At 39.3% G+C, this 19,271-nt stretch overlaps 1 protein-coding gene across 4 annotated transcripts in view; it reads right to left on the bottom strand.

The window, feature by feature from the left end:
* LOC132824506 (tyrosine-protein kinase JAK2-like) overlaps window positions 1-19,271 on the bottom strand; it is a 249,526-nt gene that overhangs the window by 221,966 nt on the left and 8,289 nt on the right. For 2 of the 4 annotated variants that reach the window (XM_060839103.1, XM_060839123.1), the window contains exon 2: window positions 8,847-8,929. The exons of 1 other annotated variant lie outside the window; for it this stretch is intronic. The gene's annotated coding sequence lies outside the window, so the exon portion shown is untranslated. Of the gene's footprint in view, window positions 1-8,846; window positions 8,930-14,768; window positions 15,117-19,271 lie in introns of all 4 variants that reach the window. One more of the 4 variants, XM_060839113.1, reaches the window with a different exon arrangement.

Raw genomic sequence — 19,271 nt, forward strand, 5'->3', positions numbered from 1 at the left:
CAACTGATAGAGTACCCTTCATCGTCCAATATTTCCTCGGAGTAAGTTCTGAAAATGTGTTGCTGGAAAAGCGCAGCAGGTCAGGCAGCATCCAAGGAACAGGAGATTAGACGTTTCGGGCATAAACCCTTCTTCAGGAATGAGGAAAGGCTTATGCCCTTCCTGAAGGAGGGCTTATGCCCGAAACATCGAATTTCCTGTTCCTTGGATGCTGCCTGACCTGCTGCGCTTTTTCAGCAACACATTTTCAGCTCTGATCTCCAGCATCTGCAGACCTCACTTTCTCCCCACAATAAGTTCCATCAGGAAACACATGGCACCACATTATAATCTAACAGGATTATTTGAAATCACAATCTTTCAAAGCACTGCTCATTCATCAGGTAAAGTGCTCTGAAAGCTTGTGATTTCAAATAAACCTGTTGGACTATAACTTGGTGTTGTGCGACTTCTGATCTTGTCCACCCCAGTCCAACACTGGCACCTCCATATTATAAAATACTGAGGCAGCAGAAATTCATTTAAATGTATTGCACATTCAGGAAAGGAACAAGTCAGCAGTGATTGCATCTTTGACATTATTAACACTACAAGTAAATAGTGATGATTCAGAACCCCATTAAGGACTGGTCTCAAATACAAGCTCAACAAACCAACATGACAGGACATCTGAGGTTTATAAAATCATGAGGGGTATGGATAGGGTAAATAGACAAGGTCTTTACGCCGGAAGAAGTGGTGGAGGTTGGTACAATTATAACATTTAAAAGGCATCAGGATGGGTATATGAATAGGAAGGGTTTGGAGAGTTATGGGCCAAATGCTGGCAAATGGGACTCGATTAGGTTAGGATATCTGGTCGGCGTGGATGAGTTGGATCGATGGGCCTATTTCTCTGCTGTCCATCTCTATGTCACTATGAATACGAAGTACACACGACTTTATATTTATTTTGCTGTTTGTCAAGCAGGCATTAATATTGGTTATCGAAAAGTCTCAAACATCCCTATCGTATCAGCCTCCACTACCACCCCCTGGCAGCACATTCCACATTCCTACCCTTCTGTGTAATAAAAAAATTCCACCTATCACCTTGTATGCATGTCTTCCAGTTTAGGCTTTTTTGATGTTTATTGATTTTCTAGTTTACAAAACCGAATTAAAATTCTTAAACTGACTACCACAACTTCAACAATATATTATGCTGAATCATGATTTGAAACAAGCCAGCTTTTTTTTAAAAAAAAAATAAAACTAGCAACAAAGCCAACTAGTTGATTTTGTAAATATTTCAGAACATAGAATTTAGAGTGCTTTGAGTACAGGAGCAGACTTTAACTTAAAATCAATGTGAATTTTACACATGATATTTGCATAGCCATTCCTTCTCTCTCAGCCTCACATCCACATTAAGCTCCTCCTAAACGTATAAAGCACTTCTGCATTGTGACTTCCTCATTCCAAACTAGTATTACAGTTCAAGCTTCTGCTTGTCTAACATTTGTACACCCGAAAACAAATGGCTCAGTGTTGTTTCTTTTTCGAATGTTTAAAAAAACCCAAAATAGTTCCCTTACGTTACACTGAAATGCTTACCTTCATCTTTCAACATGTTTTGTCCGTTTTGTCAACAACTTCATACCAAAAAAACAAAGACCAAACCAATGTATTTTTGTCACCCAGTCTTTCCAACATGCCCACAGCAGAAAGCCTGGTGCAACAGAATGTGAGGGTTGCTAAGTCTTTTCACCTTAGTGACGAAGCAAGAATGCTTGAAACAATGGGGTTTTATATCAACCAACCCCAAAAATGGATATGGCACTGTCAATTAAATTACTCCCCATTTGCTGCACTGCACATGGAATTTGTGCAGCCTGTGTTAAGATATGATATGGATGCACACAGCATTTCCACGTGCTCAGGGGGCTGCACGCTTCAGCAGGAAGCCCGATGACACAAATGGCTTGTGCAGCACATTCAAACAACTCTCCAATATAGGCACATTTGCAACTTAACTAGCATAATATCAGGCACTAACCAAACTGAAACATCAAGAAAACATAATAACATGATGCATATTTTCATTAAAGTTTGGTGAATGTTGTTATGTTGAATCAATATCATATGTACATGAAAATCTGTGATTTTGAAGAGTTTGGAAACAAGGTATCAATTTATGTACTCATTGCTAATGTTCCCTTTAAGCCTCGTGGTCACAGCTACAGAAATTAAAGGGAATGTAGCTCATTACTCTCTGATCAACTGCAAACTACTTTGATGTCACATTGGAGGGCTTTAATCTTGGAACTTGGGCCATTCAATAATGATAATGTTGGATCCAAGTGACCACAGCTGAGCAAGAGGCATCACTGCTGCACTCATGGTTGAGGCTGGTTTTGAGACACAGTGAAGTGACCAGAAGCAGGCACTCTAGCTCAGAGAGAAAGAGAGACCGAGAAATGAGCAGGGCAAGACCAGAGAGCCTGAAATTTTTGGTGCCTTGGTCCCAGTGCAAAACTTTATTGGTGGCTGCTACCTCCCAAGATGTATTGTGGCTGTAAGAAGTAGAGCTTTTTGAAAAAGTGAATCTAGGCTTGAATACGGCAGGAGTGGCTGGAAAATGGAAGAATCAAAAATTCAGATACTTTATTGGAGATCCTGGTGCAAAATCTGGAGAGGAGAGAAATCCACTTTCCACAGGGAGCCAAAAGGTTTTCCAAAATTGATGCTCAGGTAGCAGTGGGAATCAATAATCATACAAGTCAACGACAATAATAATTTTTCTCCAAGCGTAATGAAGGAAAACGGCATTAGTCATGCACAAATTTTCATGGTTAAGTCATCCTCAAAGGGTTTATTCTACCACTGCACCACAACCTTATCCACTGCTTCATTCTTGTCATCCTCACCAGTGTCTTACTAACTAACAAACAAACAAACAAACAAACAAACAAACAAACAAACAATCAGCACTTTTGGTTTGACAGGTTGCTTGCCACTCATTCTAGACAATGACCATATCCAACAAGAGAGAACATAACCATCACCTTAACATTCAATCGCATTAGCACTACTGATTCCTCAAATACCAACATGCTACACGTTATCATTGATAAACAAACTGTATTGGCAATCCAAGTCCTGTAGCTACCAGAGCAGATCAGAAGCTGGACACCATCGAGGTTTCTGTGCTGTACATCTCTATGACTTCATGACAAAGCAGCCTGCTTGATGAGCATCATATCCAGAAACTTCCACTCTTTCCATCACTGATACTCAGTGGCAGTATATCTACCATCTGCAAGGTGCACTGCAGAAATGTATCAAGGCTCCTTATAGACCAGCTTTAAATCCATATCAATTACCATATAAAAAAGGACCAAGGCTTACATACACAGGAACACCACCGTCCACATGTTCCCCTCCAAGGCACTCACTATTCTGACCTGGGAATGTATCTCTCTTCCTTCAGGGTGAGGGCAGTAGATACAGGAAATCACTATTGTTCCCAGTTGATGTTACTAAAAATAACATCTTATCCAGTAGTATGAAATCTGATTTGATCAATTTATTTTCCTTAAATCAAATGGTGGTCATTAAGTACACATGGCTGTAGATTTTGTTTAATGAAATAAGTTGCTTGCAAAAAAATAAACAAATGTAGAACATAGTTTGAAAGATCTTAATACACTGCAGAACAAAGTCTCACCTATTCTGGAACAAGTTGCCTGATAGTGGCTCAAATCCAGATAAATTACCCTTCTATAGCAAACCTTTAAGTTTAAGTTAACTACATCTCCCCAAATCTGTGCTGTGAACTGCGAAGTCTTCTTACAAGAACACTCAAAAGATAAAAGCTTAGATTTTGTCAGGCTTTTAACAATCTGTAGACTTCCAATCAAACACTTTGATCTGAAAAGTTTTGCAAGCACTTTTTGTTTTGCACAAAGGTAAAGGTGCTTTCCCTGAACTGTTCTGTACTCCTTTCTAGGAGGGAAGCAACATTTCCTTCTGACCAGAGTCAGGTCGCCATCAAAACTGCCTGAAAAGCAATTAATCAATCTTTGGATTTTTCTAATCTAATACTAATTCTTGAATATTCAAAATCAAAAACAACTATTGCCTTCAATTAAAAGTAAAAGAACTGAGGATGCTTGAAATCAGAAACAAAAAAAAAGATGCTGCTTCTTTGCACTGAAGTGGTAAATCTCCCAATATCAACTATTAACAAGCTAGAGGTTTTTGCAGTCACCTGCTCTGTCACATACAGGGTTCTGTCACAATTCCAGAAGGATTCTCTAACCTTTCGTTTTTTTTAAAAAACATCTTCCCAAATGCTCAATCACTTGCTATCAGTTTGAAATTCAAATACTAAAAATGGTGTTACATCACAAACGCTTCATTACAAAAATTGCAAGTTACTCTCCAAGCCACTCGCACACTATCTTGACTTAGAGCTAAATTGCTATTCCTTCAACGCCTGGGTCAAAAATCACGGAAATAACTCAGTAACAGCACTGTAGGTGTATCTACACAAAATGGATTTCAGTGGCTCAAGAAGGTAGCTCACCATCTTCAAGGGCAATTCAACACAGGCAATAATTGCTCATCCAGCCAGCAAAGACCTCATCCCATAAATAAACATATAAAACAAGATAAATGAAGCAGTTTCCTCTTACTCACAGGTGATGGTGCAAATAGGTGGCAGCAGCTACGAAAATCTTTTTCCATTCCTGGGACGGAGGTATCACTAGCATTGCCCAATCCTTAGTAGTTTAGCTGGTATGAGGTGTCATGGGCTGTTCCCACTTAAAATGTTCATGTTTGTGCAACACAAATTTTACAAATGTTTGCCAACTGCTCAAACTGCCACAAGACTTCTCCAGAGCAGGTTAGGCAGAGGATATTTTGGCCAAGTATCTAAATGGAATACACTGTACAGGTACTACGCAGTACTGCCAGTTTACCACTCTCCTATTTCTTATGCTCAGTATAGAGGGATCAAATGCACATGGCGCAGAGCACTGCTTCAGAACATAGCTAGAAACTGGGACTGCTGTCAGAATTATGACTACGTATGTACATGATAGCGTCATCCTTTGAAGATGCATACAAGCCAGTGCACAGTGAGGAAGGAGAAACTCTCTAGGTTCATGAAATTGCTTGTACACTAATCAACAGGTGTGAAGTCCATGTGGACAACATCAGGGGTCAACAATTTCAGCAAACCCTTGTATTTTCATGCATATTTATCACTAGAAATTAAGTACATTAAAATAATAAGACATCAATCATGTCCAAGGTCCAGCTGAACACTGCGAGATATTGCTTAGATCACAAACAACAGCCTCATCAGAGCCAGATGCATGAAGGTTCAGAGACTGTCACCCTCACATCCACAGATAATGCTGTCATTGTCCTGTTTTCACATTGCACGAGTTCACAAATTTCAGTCACACGTCTACACTGAAAACTTTGGTTGTCAAAATAAAAGTGAGGGAATAGGTCCCTGAAGATCCTCGGTCAATCGTGATCATTGTCAGAAGCCCTTCACGCCCCCCTTTTTTGCCCTCTCCTGCCTTGCTTGATCTGGCTTCTCTTCACTCCCACATCATACTCAAATGTCTCACCTTCCACGCACAAACACTTAAATTTAAAAACAAACAAAGAAAGAAAAACCAGATCATTCCCTGTGGACAATTCAAAATACATGAAAACTTCAAAATATGTAAACTATATTAACAGATAGTGCTAAGTTTTTATTTTTCTAAGCTCTTAATTCATGACCCTTTTAAATAGTACTGACGTGGAGTGGGTGGAGGTCTTTCATATTGCTTGTGAGGCTTTACAAGTTGCACAGAGACTAACAGCATGATCTGCTTGTTCTATATACACTTAGCAGTCCTGAGGTATGTACATGCCAACAAGATTCTCTCCAGTCCATGAGGTACTTTGGCGAACTCTAAATAAAAGGAGCTCTGCTAATTCTACATCTCAAAACCTAAAGACTAAACTAAATTCATCCAAAGCAAAAAAAAATAATAGAACAAGTCACAAATGGATTCTAACCGACTGCAGTGTTGGATGCCTTTAGTCCAACTTTGCCATTAGCTGGGGCGGTATAAACATGTTTACACAAAAGTTTCCAATTTTTGTCTTTCTCTAGTAGTGATAAGGAGTGACACTAATGTTATCAGTCTGTTTTGCATGTGCTGCACTATGTTATGACCCAAGCTAATTGTACAACTGAGCAGATTCCAGAATGAAACCTAGCGTTATAGATCAAATGCTTAGTTGGTAAATATGGTGGTTAGTTGCGGAAACATATTCATGTGAGACTACAGAGGTTCTTTGTCGACAGATCATAGAATTTCATTACAGAAAAATATACAAATCAAGCTCTTTTTACATATCTAACATGGTTAGAATGATTTTAATACAAACTTAAAAGATTCAACTTGTTCCCTGACACTGTTCATTACAGAGACTCAAGTTTGCATTTTTGTAATGTTTTTCTATCCACCCAGGGAGACTGTGAACATTCTAGAAGGATTTTCTTTTGGCCTCTGGTAACTGCTTACCAAGATAAACCCCAGAGGAGAGCAGTGGGTTTGGAAGTCTTGTGTAAGCAATGCTGTTATCTGCCCATAACCAGTTAACTGATGCTGGGGATATTGGCCTGAGAAAAGACACTGATATTGTACGGTCTAAACTGTCCGAGGACTTGGTAGGACTCTATGGAGGCTCCACTCGTGATATTTCTCAAAGGATTCGAGGGAGCTGCTGCATATTGTCCATGTCTCTGGCACATATATGCGGGAACATAAATTTTCTGCACGCTATTATGCATCAGACAGAGATGATAAATTTCTGGAAGCAATAAAATTTGAGGACATTCCATAGATGCCTTCTCGTTGTTAGTATCAAAGGCCTTGGGAAGGACAAAAAAATAAGCCAGGTGTAGAGGAAACTGCTCTTAGTACTTCTTGTGCTTTTGTTTTGCTATGAAGTTCACATCCACAGTCCTCTTAATGGGCAGAACCCACATTGAGACTCTGCAAGGTACTTTTCAGACATTTGCAAGAGGTGATTGAAAAGAATTTTTACAATCTTCCTTGTGGTAGACAGCAAGGTGATCTCTCTGTAGCTAATGTGATTGCTCTGCTCTGGTCAGATTGCAATAAGATTAATCATTAGACATTTCTCTCTGATTCAATGACTGTTTTCAGATGTTGAGCTATCTAAAAACTGAAATGTGCCTTCATCTGCTAATTTCCAGCAATGTTCTGCCTTCAAACTGATGGGTTTTGAGGACAAAACATTGCATTGTACATTTCCCCACCATATGGCCTCCCAATCAGCAACAGGGAGATTAACATACCATCACTCCAATATGAATTTTAAGCCATCAGATAAATTTACTAAGTATTACATTGGTGAATAGACCGAAGTATAATTAATTTACACAATATTGTTTGCTAAAAATTCCAAACATCATGCTTTTTCAGAGATACATCCGAATCTAAAATAATTCTTGCATATGTGCAGTTAATTTATTTTGTTGTGAAATACTGCAACAAAGACATAATTACTCAGTCTCTCTTCACTTCTGGTTGAAATGCATTCAGTGAGTTCGTTAGCAAGGGAAACCACTATTGGAAGATCCAGTCAAGAGGTTCACTTTCAAGTTTGAACTGGTGTTGTTTCACACAGTCATCAGTGAAAAACATACCCAAAGGCTTCGTGCACATGTCAACACCTTGGGATACTTCTCCCAGTTCACGTAATGCGATGTGCAATGGCTACTAAAATTAAAAGATTGCCTGCTACCTGGCAAGGACTCATTTGCATCATTATGCATTTGATTGACATTAGCATGTTAATGTCTTTTGCTCAACAGGAACCAAGCGACAAATGAAATTAAGATTTAACCTTACAAATATATAATGCTTCAATGAAAATCAAACTGAGTCACAATGGCAGATGAAAGGTACCTTTCATCCATTGAGTTGACAGCTGCTTTGCTGCAGAGCAATCCAGTTTGTTCCATTTACCCACTATCTTCATAACCCTGAAACTTCATTTCCCTCAACCGACCAGTCAACTTCCTTCTTGAAATTGTCATTGAGATAATCAGAGACAGCAAGCTCCAAATAATAACACCAGCCAGAACAATATATTCAAATTGTACTTGAAAGATGATTTTTTTTTGGAAACGGTTCTTCGTTTTCTAAATAAGAGAGTGTTTCTACCCCTCCCACCAATTCTCTCAATCATCCCGACACTAGAGCAGTGCTGAGACCATGGTCAAGAGTGTGGTGCTGGAAAAGTGCAACAGGTCAGGCAGCATCAAAGGAGCAGGAGAATCGACATTTCAGGCAAAATGCCCTTCATCAGGAGACCATGGAGTTTAGTTGGAAGTGTTGGCTTTAGTGGGAAAGACTTTAAAACAACTTTTCCCCTTGTATGAATGCAGGAGACCTGGTGGCATGATTTCAAAGCAAAGCAGAGAGTTATCCCTGATATTCTGATCAATTTTTATCTCTCAACCAACATTATAAAACAGATAATATTGTTACCATTACACTGCTGCTTGTGGAGAAGTACACTATGCAAATTGGTTGTTGCCATTTCAACATCAGGGAGGTGGCAGCATTGTGGCAAAATCATGAAACTTGCAATACAGATATTTTAGGGTCTTAGGCTTAAAAGTTATGGCAGCTGGTGGAATTAAAAATCAATTAATAAATCTATAATACAAAACTTGGTTCCAGTGAATGGTGACAGTTACACAAACACATCTGGTTCACTAATGGCCTTTAGGGAAGGCAATCTGCTATTCTTACCTGGAACGGTCTAGCAATCCACTCAGTTCAAGGATAATTAAGGACAGGTCAGAAAGGCCGGCCTTGCCAGTGATGCTCACATTCTATTGAAATAAAAAAAAGGAAAAAATAATTTTGACAGTGCTACACCTCAAAAGTACTTCAGCTTTAAATGGTCTTGGGATATCTGATGGTCATGACAGTTTTTCTTTCTTTCAAGGTCTAGAGTCACTTTAAAACTGCCTGTTCCCATAGAATTATGCCACATCTCGGGAAATAGAGAATCATCGACCAGGCTATGGTTTTTTTACTTTGCTTTTTATTGCAACACACTGTTAGAAGCAGCAACTGATAACTGCCGATTATCAGTTTCAAGAGTGAACACGGCCATATGTTGGAAACTCCCCAGAACAAAAGGGAAGCAAAAGGGAAGTTGAATTATGCTATATAAGCAATGCATTGACATACAGTGTTAGGCTAAAGAAAGCACCCAAGGTCAACACTCCAGCATAACACACAAATTATTTAGCAATTTGTTCAAAGGCACAGACTTTCCTTCAATCATCTTCACATGCAAATTGAAAACAAACATCAAAAACAAGTTTTATCTCTGCATGTCTGTTAGGACTCTTCAAACTGACTAGCAGGGCAGATTTTTTTGTTTGCTGAATCATCTGTACATAAGGAGCAGAAGTAGGCCATTCAGCTCATCAAAACAGCTCTGTTTAATACAATCATAGCTGAACTGATTGAGACTCTAACAGCATTAAGTTTTGATTGAATCTACTTTCCTAATCAACCTGTACAGAGAGGTTATACAGGTGGAATTTGAACCCCAGGCCTCCCTGTCCAGGGATAGGGACATGACAGCTGCACCATAAAAGGGCCCCTACAACAGCACTTTCTTTCTTGTCCCTCCAAACTCTAGACTCTCTTGTCAATTAAAACTCCCTTGAATATAAATATTTTCAATCACCCAACCTCCAGCACTTTCTGAAGTATATAATTCCAGAGTATTGAACCATTGGGAGAATGAATTCTTCCACTTCCATCCTAAATGAGAGATCCTTTGTCTTTACACGCTGCTACCTAGTTCTCAATTCCCTGACAAGAATATTCAGCTGTTCTGCATCTACCTTTCAAAGTTCCCTCAGGAATTTAATGTTTTTGTGAAACAAAAAAAAAGGAGCTCCATTGGGTACGGGCCTAACTTGCTCAAACCACAGGGGTGGATCCAACCAGACAACCTTTTTATCCCTGGCATCAACTTACTGAACCTCTTTAAACTGTCTCAGATGCAAATGTAACTTCTTGTAATCAAGATTGTACACAGAACTCCAAATGTAGATTCTAATGTCCTGTACAGTTAAAGTGAAATTTCTTCATTTTTAATCTTCTAGCCCCCTTGCAATAAATGCCAACATTCCGTTTGCCTTCCTATACTTGCATGCTAATGTTTTGTGAATCATGTAGAAGAGCATCCGAATCTGCAGTCTCTCTCATACCTGAATGCCATTTTTCTATTGTCCACTTCAGCAGAAAGAATCTTACATTTCCCACATTACCCATCACCTGTGTTTTGCCCATGAATTTCATCTATTGATATCTCTTTGTAACAAGGATTTTTTAAAAAGTCAACTATACATTAGCCTACAAATTTTTGTGTCAGAAATTTAGCTTCTATACAGATGGCTCCCATTCATATAGATCATTAACAGTTGAAGCTTGTGCACCTATCCCTGTGTCATTTTACCATTTACACAGTTTATCAACTGGAAAATGACCTATTTATCCATATTCTATTGTTAGTTGGCAAATCCTTTATCCCTTTCCAAATAACAGCAAACAGGAGCTTTTATTTTGTGCTTTGATCTTTATGTGGCCCATTATCAAGTGACTTTTGGAAATCTAAGTACACTAAATCTATGGGCTCCCTTTCATCAAACTTGCTTGTTACATGCATAAGGAACCTTAGTTAAATTTGTCAAACACAATTTGGTTTATAGAAGACCATGTAGAGTCTGCTTGTTTATACTAAGATTTTCAAAATATTCCATTATAATTTTCTTAATAATTAATTCTAGTGTTTTCTTCATGGTAGATGTTACACTAACTGGCTTATAATTTCCAATTTTCTGTCTCCAATCTTTCTTAAACAAGGGAAATTTCCAACTTTTCAATTAGTTGGGACCTTTCCAGAATCTGGATAATTGTGGAAGGCCATCGGGTAGAGAGAACTGGTCAACCTTTAATTCACATAAGTTAGAGATTCCTGGTAAAAGTTACCCAGCTAAAAAGAATCTTTTAAAAAAGAGAGAGTTACCTCAGATTACAACAGGATTTGACCAGATGGGTCAATGGGCTGAGAAGTGGCAGACTGAGTTTAATTCATATAAATGCAAGGTGCTGCATTTTGGAAAAGCAAATCTTAGCAGTATGTATATACTGAATGGTAAAGGTCCTAGGGAATGTTGCTGAACAAAGAGACCTTGGAATGCTCCTGATAGTCGCAGGTAGATAGGATAGTGAAGAAGGCATTTGATATGCTTTCCTTTACTGGTCAGAGTACTGAGTACAGGAGTTGGGAGGTCATGTTGCGGCTGTACAGGATGTTGGTTAGGCCATGTTGGAATATTGTGTGTAATTCTGGTCTCCTTCCTATTGGAAAGATGTTGTGAAACTTGAAAGGGTTCAGAAAAGATTTACAAGGATGTTGCCAGGGTTGGAGGATTTGAGCTATAGGGAGAGGCTGAACAGGCTGGGGCTGTTTTCCCTGGAGTGTCGGAGGCTGAGGGGTGACCTTATAAGAGGTTGACAGAACTATGAGGGGCATGGATAGAATAAATAGACAAAGTCTTTTCCCTTGAATCGGGGAGTCCAGAACTAGAGGGCAGAAATTTAAGGGGAGACCCCTACGGGGCAACTTTTTCCACACAGAGGGTGGTACGTGTATGGAATGAGCTGCCAGAGATGTGGTGGAGGCTGGAACAATTGCAACATTTAAGAGGCATTTGGATGGTTATATGAATAGGAAGGATTTGGAGGGACATGGACTGGGTGCTGGCAGGTGGGACTAGATTGGGTTGTGATATCTGGTCGGCATGGACGGATTGGACCAAAGGATCTGTTTCCATTCTGTACATCTCGATGACTAGACAGCCTATGAAGTGTCAAAAAGCCCCCTCTAGGGGCAGCAATGGTCTAGTGATATTATCGCTAGACTGTTTATCCGAGACGAGCATGTAGTGCTGGAAAAACACACCAGGTCTGGCAGCAACCGAGGAGCAGGAGAATCAATGTTTTGGGCAAAAGCCCTTCATTAGGAATGAAGCTTGTGAGCTGAAGGGTGGAGAGATAAATGGGAGGGGGTGGGGCAAGCGGGAAGGTGGCTGAGAGTACAATAGGTGGATGGGAGGTGTGAGTAATGATAGATTGGAGCAGAGAGTAGAGCGGAAGGAAGGAAGGAAGGAAGATGGACAGGTAGAACAGGTTATGAGAGCGGTGCAGAGTTGAAAGGTTGGATCTGGAATAAGGTGAGGGGAGGGAAACAAGTTAACTGGTGAAATCCACATTGATTCTGTGTGGTTGGAGGGTCCCAAGGCACTTAATCCAGAGACCCAGGTAACGTTCAGGGGACTTAAGTTCAAGTCCCACCACTGTAAATGGTGCAATTTGAACTAGTAAAACTTGGAAATAAGAATCTAATGATAACCATGAGTCCATTGTCAGAAAAACCCATTTAGTTGACTTATGAACTTCAGGAAAGGGATCTACCATCTTCGCTAAGTCTGGCCAACATATGACTCCAGACCCACTCTTAACTGCCCCTCTGGGCAATTAAAGATGAGCAATAAATTTGGCTTGGCCAGTGATGCCCTCATCCCAGGAACAAAATAAAAGCCCTGATCCTTTGCACTGACCAAAAACTCAGTGGAATTAGTATCCTCAGATTTTTGTTGATGGGGTGGATGTGATGGGCTGACTAGCCTCCTTCTGTGCTGTAATATCAAAGAGTGAATAATTAAATCCAGTGGCATCCATTCACTTGGAACAACTGAAAAAGTATTAACATTCCAACCTTCCTCAGAAAGGAAAAGATATTACGAATTGCAAACCTTACGAAAAGAAGAAGTGAACAGAGGCAAAAAAAGAGTGAGGAAGACATATCACATACACAAGAAAAATGACTGGAAACATAAGCTAATTAACTCTCAGAAATGACAATGCAGGACAAAATGAGGCAGGATGAAAGAAAGTGTAAAACATGAACTCCATGATACTCAGAAGTGTAAATTGGTACTGTAGGCTACAAAACGTGTGCATTCTAGAGTGGATATACCAAAGCTTTCAAGGATGAAGAGGGAGGAAGGAGAGTCATATCAGACTCAAAGCTTTGCCCACTCCACAGATGTTATCAGTTCTCAGCATTTTCTATTTCTAATCAGAGAGGCATTCGGTGTTTAGGATGGCTTTCACCATCTGTACACGGCCAGTAAGCTGGTTTGTACTGCTAACACTGACCATTTTCTGCTAGCAGACTCAAAGACCACTTTTCCAAATCTTCCTACTTCCCTCTTCTTCACCTGAGATAGCCTGCTTTATTTTCTGAGTCACAAACTTATCTTATTTTTCTCATCATATCGTCTGACTTGTGCTTTTTGTAAATTTGTTCATAAGTCCTAGGTGTTGCTCGTGAGGCCAGCAGTTTCTGCCAATTTTAATTGACTTGGAGAAGGTGACAGTGATTGCCTTCTTGAACTCATGCAGTTCTAGGGATATTGGGACTCCCACAATGCTGTAAGGGACAGATTTCAGGATTTTGACTTAGCACCAAAGGATCAAAGTTCAAAGTCAGAACAGCGAATTGATGGGGCCAACTTGTAGGTGATGCTGCTCTGAGGTATCCTCTGCCATTTTACCCCTGGAGGCAGTTACTAAAATGTCTGTACATTAACTTCTATTCTTCATTTTGCTGTCATTCCTTTTCTTTAGCGCTTACCTGATTCTACCCTTCATCTATTCTCGAAAAGGTGTTCATGTGTAGTGTTTCTCAATCATGATAAAATAATTGCCCTCTGGTGCTCTCCTTTCACTTTTAAGGACAGGAAACCCCACCATCTGTTGGACAGCTATATATTCAAGTTGTTCTAATGGCCAGATTGATTCACCAGTAAGCTAATTACACTTAAGCAGAAACAATGAAACAAAACAAAAAATGTTGACTGCAGAAGTCTATAAAACCAATCTAGATTAAATCAGTCCACAGGGTGTTTAATTGGCAGTTCTCAGAACACTTCTTAAGCAGTCTTGTGATCAAAAAGATGTCTTGATAACATGAACTCTGCGCTGACTGCCTGACATGATAATTGATCATTAACGATATGTTGGTCTTAACAATGCATGTTATTCTGAGCAATTACACTGGTTGAAAACCTAGATTAATATTAAAAGTCTGAACTTGAATATCTGACTGCATTTGAACAAGTAGATTAGAACAGCTATGCCAGAAGAAATATGCCAGTTATTAACACTGAAGTAAAGTTCTGGATTTCACAGTTAGCACAAAGGATCAGTGTCCACTCACTGTTCATTACATTTGCAGCTGCTCGACAAGACTTTTCATGGGTCATTGAGTGACAACTTATGGTCATCAGAAATCCTTTTAGTGTAGAAATGTCTCCGGAGATCTGCAACAGTGTTTCTCTTCAGCAAATCAAATTGAAGAATCCTGAGCATTTAAGTATAATGGGAGTACTGTAAAGTCTTATACAGAAAGTGAAATAAAAGGAGAAAATAGTCAGGACCAAGAGGGGCCTGCCAGAAAGAATGTTTAAACAAATAAAATCTAACAGTAATTAAGCCACAAAAGAATGAGATGCCATATTTGTATTTACACCACTGTGTCAAAAAATGAGTTAGTGTGTTATTGACGGTCATACTTACAGCAAAGAAACACAGTCTATTTAACCAGCAGACAGAAGCTATTTGAACCACATCTCTATGAATACTCCAGGGCTACGTGCTGAGGGAGGCACCAAAGCTTGTATCTGCACTAAGGCACAGTGGGGAAAAGCCACTTCCCAAGGTCCTTCTACCGAAGCTATTGGATGCTCCCAGTGCTTCAATGCACGATTTCTTCACCCTTCAGGCACTCTGCCTGTATTCCTGATGAAGGGCTTTTGCCCGAAACATCGATTTTATTGCTCCTCGTACGCTGCCTGAATTGCTGTGCTTTTCCAACAGCACTAATCCAGAATCTGGTTTCCAGCATCTGCAGTCATTGTTTTTACCCTGCATATAAATATAGTCTTGTTCAAGTAAGAGATATCTTTGGTTGTTTGTTGGATAGTCAAACTCCAATATTTGTTTTCTTCATATGTTACTGCTCAGAACCAGTGATTTTTTTTATGAATACAGTATATTTTGAAATTAAAAATAAACTATGAATACATCAAACAGAACTATAGTTGAAACAGAAAAGCATCCCAATTAATCAGGATTATTTCTTCAGAAGATGTACTAAATAGAGAATAATTCCTTAATACAAATCAGGTGTGGGAAGTCAATCATTGTTACTTAAAGCATGGTAGTTGCCAGTCATGACTGATCAAGTGCTTTATACACTTACCTGCATTCAGACCAGAACTTGTGCTATCACTACATATGGCTATAGCCAACAGGTATACAAATGCCAATACTCAAATAAACCCTTTGAAAGGAAATAACTTAGTAAGATAGCCAAGGAGGGGAATTTCAATTGCTCCTTAGGGTTTCCTGATTTTCAAAGAAAACAGGATTGTTTTGTTATAATTAAAATAATTTACAAACTTCAACTTTACATGCCTTGATTATTTGATAACTAAACAAATAATTCCATACAGTTACACAGATATCAATGCCTAATGAACTGGAAAGATAAGGGTTTGGCAAAGCTTGTGGCGGAGCAGACCAAAAATCAGATAGCTACCTCCCAAATTTGTTGTTTGACAGCACACATGCAGCCACTAAGAACAGTTGCCCCCTTTACTCCATGCAAATTATTGTAAAGAGTGCAAGAGCTAGGAACAGGAGTAGGAATTCAATCCCTCGAGCCTGCTCCACGGTTAAATGCAATCATGGTCAATCTCATCTCAGCCTCAACTCCACTTTCCTGTCCCCTCTCCATAACCCTTCAACCCATTACTGATTACAAATCTATTTCCTCAAATTTACTCAATGCACAAGCATCTACCATATTGTAGGATAGTAAATACCAGTTTCACATACCTTCGAAAAGTAGTAATTGCTTCTCATGTGTTTTAAGTCTGTTATCCGTTATCCTAAAAATATGATCTATCATTCGACATTTCACTACAGGGATGCACCCGCTGTCGGTCTACTTTGTAAATCTTCTTTAATATCAGATACTTCAATTAGATTACCTATTAATGCTTCTAAAGTCCAGAGAGAGAGGAAGAGCATTTTTGACCTAAAACGTCTCTTCACGCAAAGCACAGCAAATTCAATTCTGCCATTTACTGCCTTGGTTTATCCTCATTTACCAGCAACTGCAATGGAACCTATCGTTAACTGTGCTATCCAGCAGCACACAGACAGTAATAAACTTCTCATTAATGGCCAGTTTGGGTACCACCAGCACCACTTGACTGCAAGCCTCATTACAGCATTACATTCCTGATGAAGGGCTACGGCCCGAAACGTCTATTTTCCTGCTCCTCAGATGCTGCCTGACCTGCTGTGCTTTTCCAGCAACACACTCTCAACTCATTACAGCTTTGGCCTAAGCATGGAAAACAAGCAGAATTCCATGCCTGAGGCAAAACAGCTGCCCTTGGCAATGCAGCATAATTTGACTGTGTATAACATCCTGAAACCCTACCACCTCAGGAAATCAGGGGCAATGCCTCCAACAGCTAGAAAATAAGATGTTGCTGGTTGTTGGAAGCCATATCATTTCAGCCCCCGTACATCATGATAGGAGATCCTTAGTATAGTGTGCTAGATCCAACCATTTTCACTTATTTCAGTGACCTTACCTCAAACATTCAAAAAAGGTCAGAAATGGGGATGCTCAATTGCTGATGCTCCATTCCACTCAACTCCTCAGATAATAAATCAATCCACAGCTGCATGCTAGACCGTAACAACATTCAGGTTTGGGCTTAAAAGAGATAAGTATCATCTTCAATGCTAGGCAATGATAATCTCCAACAAAAGAGTATCTATTTCCCTTCTGTCCAAATTAAATGCCATTAACACCATTGATTCATCACCAACATCCTGGGAGTCGACACGACTTGTAAAACTGAGTTCCATGAATGTTGTTGCAGGATACACCTAGGGGGCTGGGTATGCTACAACACCTCTCCACACCCACCCCACCCACCCCCGCCGCCAAAGAAAAAGCCTTTCCATCTACTAAAAAACAATCATGAATATGATAAACACCTTAATACCTTTTATTCATCTGGAGGAGTGTAGTTCCAACTCAAAAAAAACTAGACTCATCTAGAACAATGCTGACTTTTGAGTCATGTGCTGTTAAACATTTTAATCATTCATTTCCTCAACCTCAGAATGAATGCAAAATGTAACTACCTACAAGATTCACTGCACCAAGTCACTAAAGCTTCTTCAACAATACCTTCCAAATACGCAACTTTAACTGCCTTGAAGTAAACAGATCCAACTAGTGATGCCCACATTCTGTGAATCATTACGAGAAAAAAATTCAGGCCCTTAACAAAAAGGTTCCTGCTCAAATGAAGTCAGATATCAAATAATTTGCTGACATAATAAACTTCAAGGGAAGCTCCGTTGATAAATTATAATTAAAATAATATTGTGTACTTTGAAAAGAAAACTAACTTGATACTAAAGCTTCAAAGTTTCCTCATAGATCTAAACTTGTAAAGAAAGGTTACCACAAACCTGATTTTGTCCATAATAAGCAACGGTCAGTATATTATGGTACCGATGGGAGTTGAATGTTTGCTGAACATGAATTTTAGTTTTCCAACATAACACACTGTTTGACAGTGTACGACTGTTTATAGATAGTGGTCTTTTCAGCTTTCACTTTCTGAACTAGCTGCTATATTGCAGGCATCAGTTTAAACAAGCTGTGTGTGGTTGTGTTGTTTATATGTCTGAAAGTGCAGATTGTAGCTCTCTTTCAGACTGGACTCTAGCAAGTTGAGCTACTGTACTTGTTACTTTCAAATCTTCCACTTACAAGTGGCTCAAGAATACATGTTACCAGATAGCGCTCAGTTATGGCACATTTGTTACAGGTGATAGGCAGATTAGACAGTATTTAATATGCACTCAATGCAAAACAATGAGCTAGAATCGAATGACTAAAACAAAAGCTATTTCTGCTTGAGATAAATGGAAATGTCTGATCTGGTACACCTCATCCTGATGCTCCATAATTCTAACTCTGAACTTTAGTTCCTGCTGATATAACTGATCTCCAAAGGAAGGCAGGGAAGGTATCATCCAGGGTTCCTGTTCCTGAACACCAGCCTCCAAACTCCCCTCCATTGGCATACATGAAACAAAACTTAAATCAAGGATCCAAAAAATTGTTTTGCTTTAAAGCTTGCAGGATTTCAGGTCAAATTAATTGAAATTTTAAAACTTCATCTTTAAAATTTCACTCTTAAAAGAAGCACACTACTGCCTGATGGCTACTTGATCAAGGCTGTTTACCTCGATTTTCCACTTTAATTTGAGGCACAATCACAAGATTGCTGATAACTTAAACCCAGATATTCTCAAAAAAAAATGACTGTGATTTAATTCCAAATTCTGCACAGCATTTCCTGTGTCACCTACTGTCAGGTAATTCCAAGCCATTATCATAGCTTCCAGAAAAAACTTCAGAACACTCAAACATTAGGGAGAACATTTATAAATAAGGTCTTTTTCAGGATCATTTAACAAGGTTTGTGGCTTTATGGAGAACTTACACTCTTCTGTTCTTTGCACAAAATAATTCTACAAGATTTCCTGAACATTTTGCACAAAAAGACAAAGATCCAGAATGACCTGGAAACTTGCATAACTAGAACAGCATATCCATATTTTCAGTTTCTAGTCATGGACATCTGATGGAATTGCACCTTTATTAATGCTGCACCAGACTTTCCTGGAAACTCTTGTGTTGCTCCACTAATATCCTTGTGGAAACTGTGCAAAACTGATAACAGCTATAATCTATGTTCCCTCCAACACTCATGTGACTGGGTTTGTGCCACTTTGCAGTCACATTAAGCTTTGAACAGGGCCATGCACATGTGGGTTTCAAAAGGGGAAATGCATGGCAGTTCTATTCCTGCATAGCACATTCCTGGTGCACTGCCATGCAATGATCAATGCAACTTAGAGGGAACAATGGTGCCTGGTTAAGGCAACAGCAATCTCAAATTCCTTGGATTTCCA

The sequence above is a fragment of the Hemiscyllium ocellatum genome, chromosome 2, assembly GCF_020745735.1.
Source record: "Hemiscyllium ocellatum isolate sHemOce1 chromosome 2, sHemOce1.pat.X.cur, whole genome shotgun sequence".
In the NCBI taxonomy this organism is placed as follows: Eukaryota; Metazoa; Chordata; class Chondrichthyes; order Orectolobiformes; family Hemiscylliidae; genus Hemiscyllium; species Hemiscyllium ocellatum.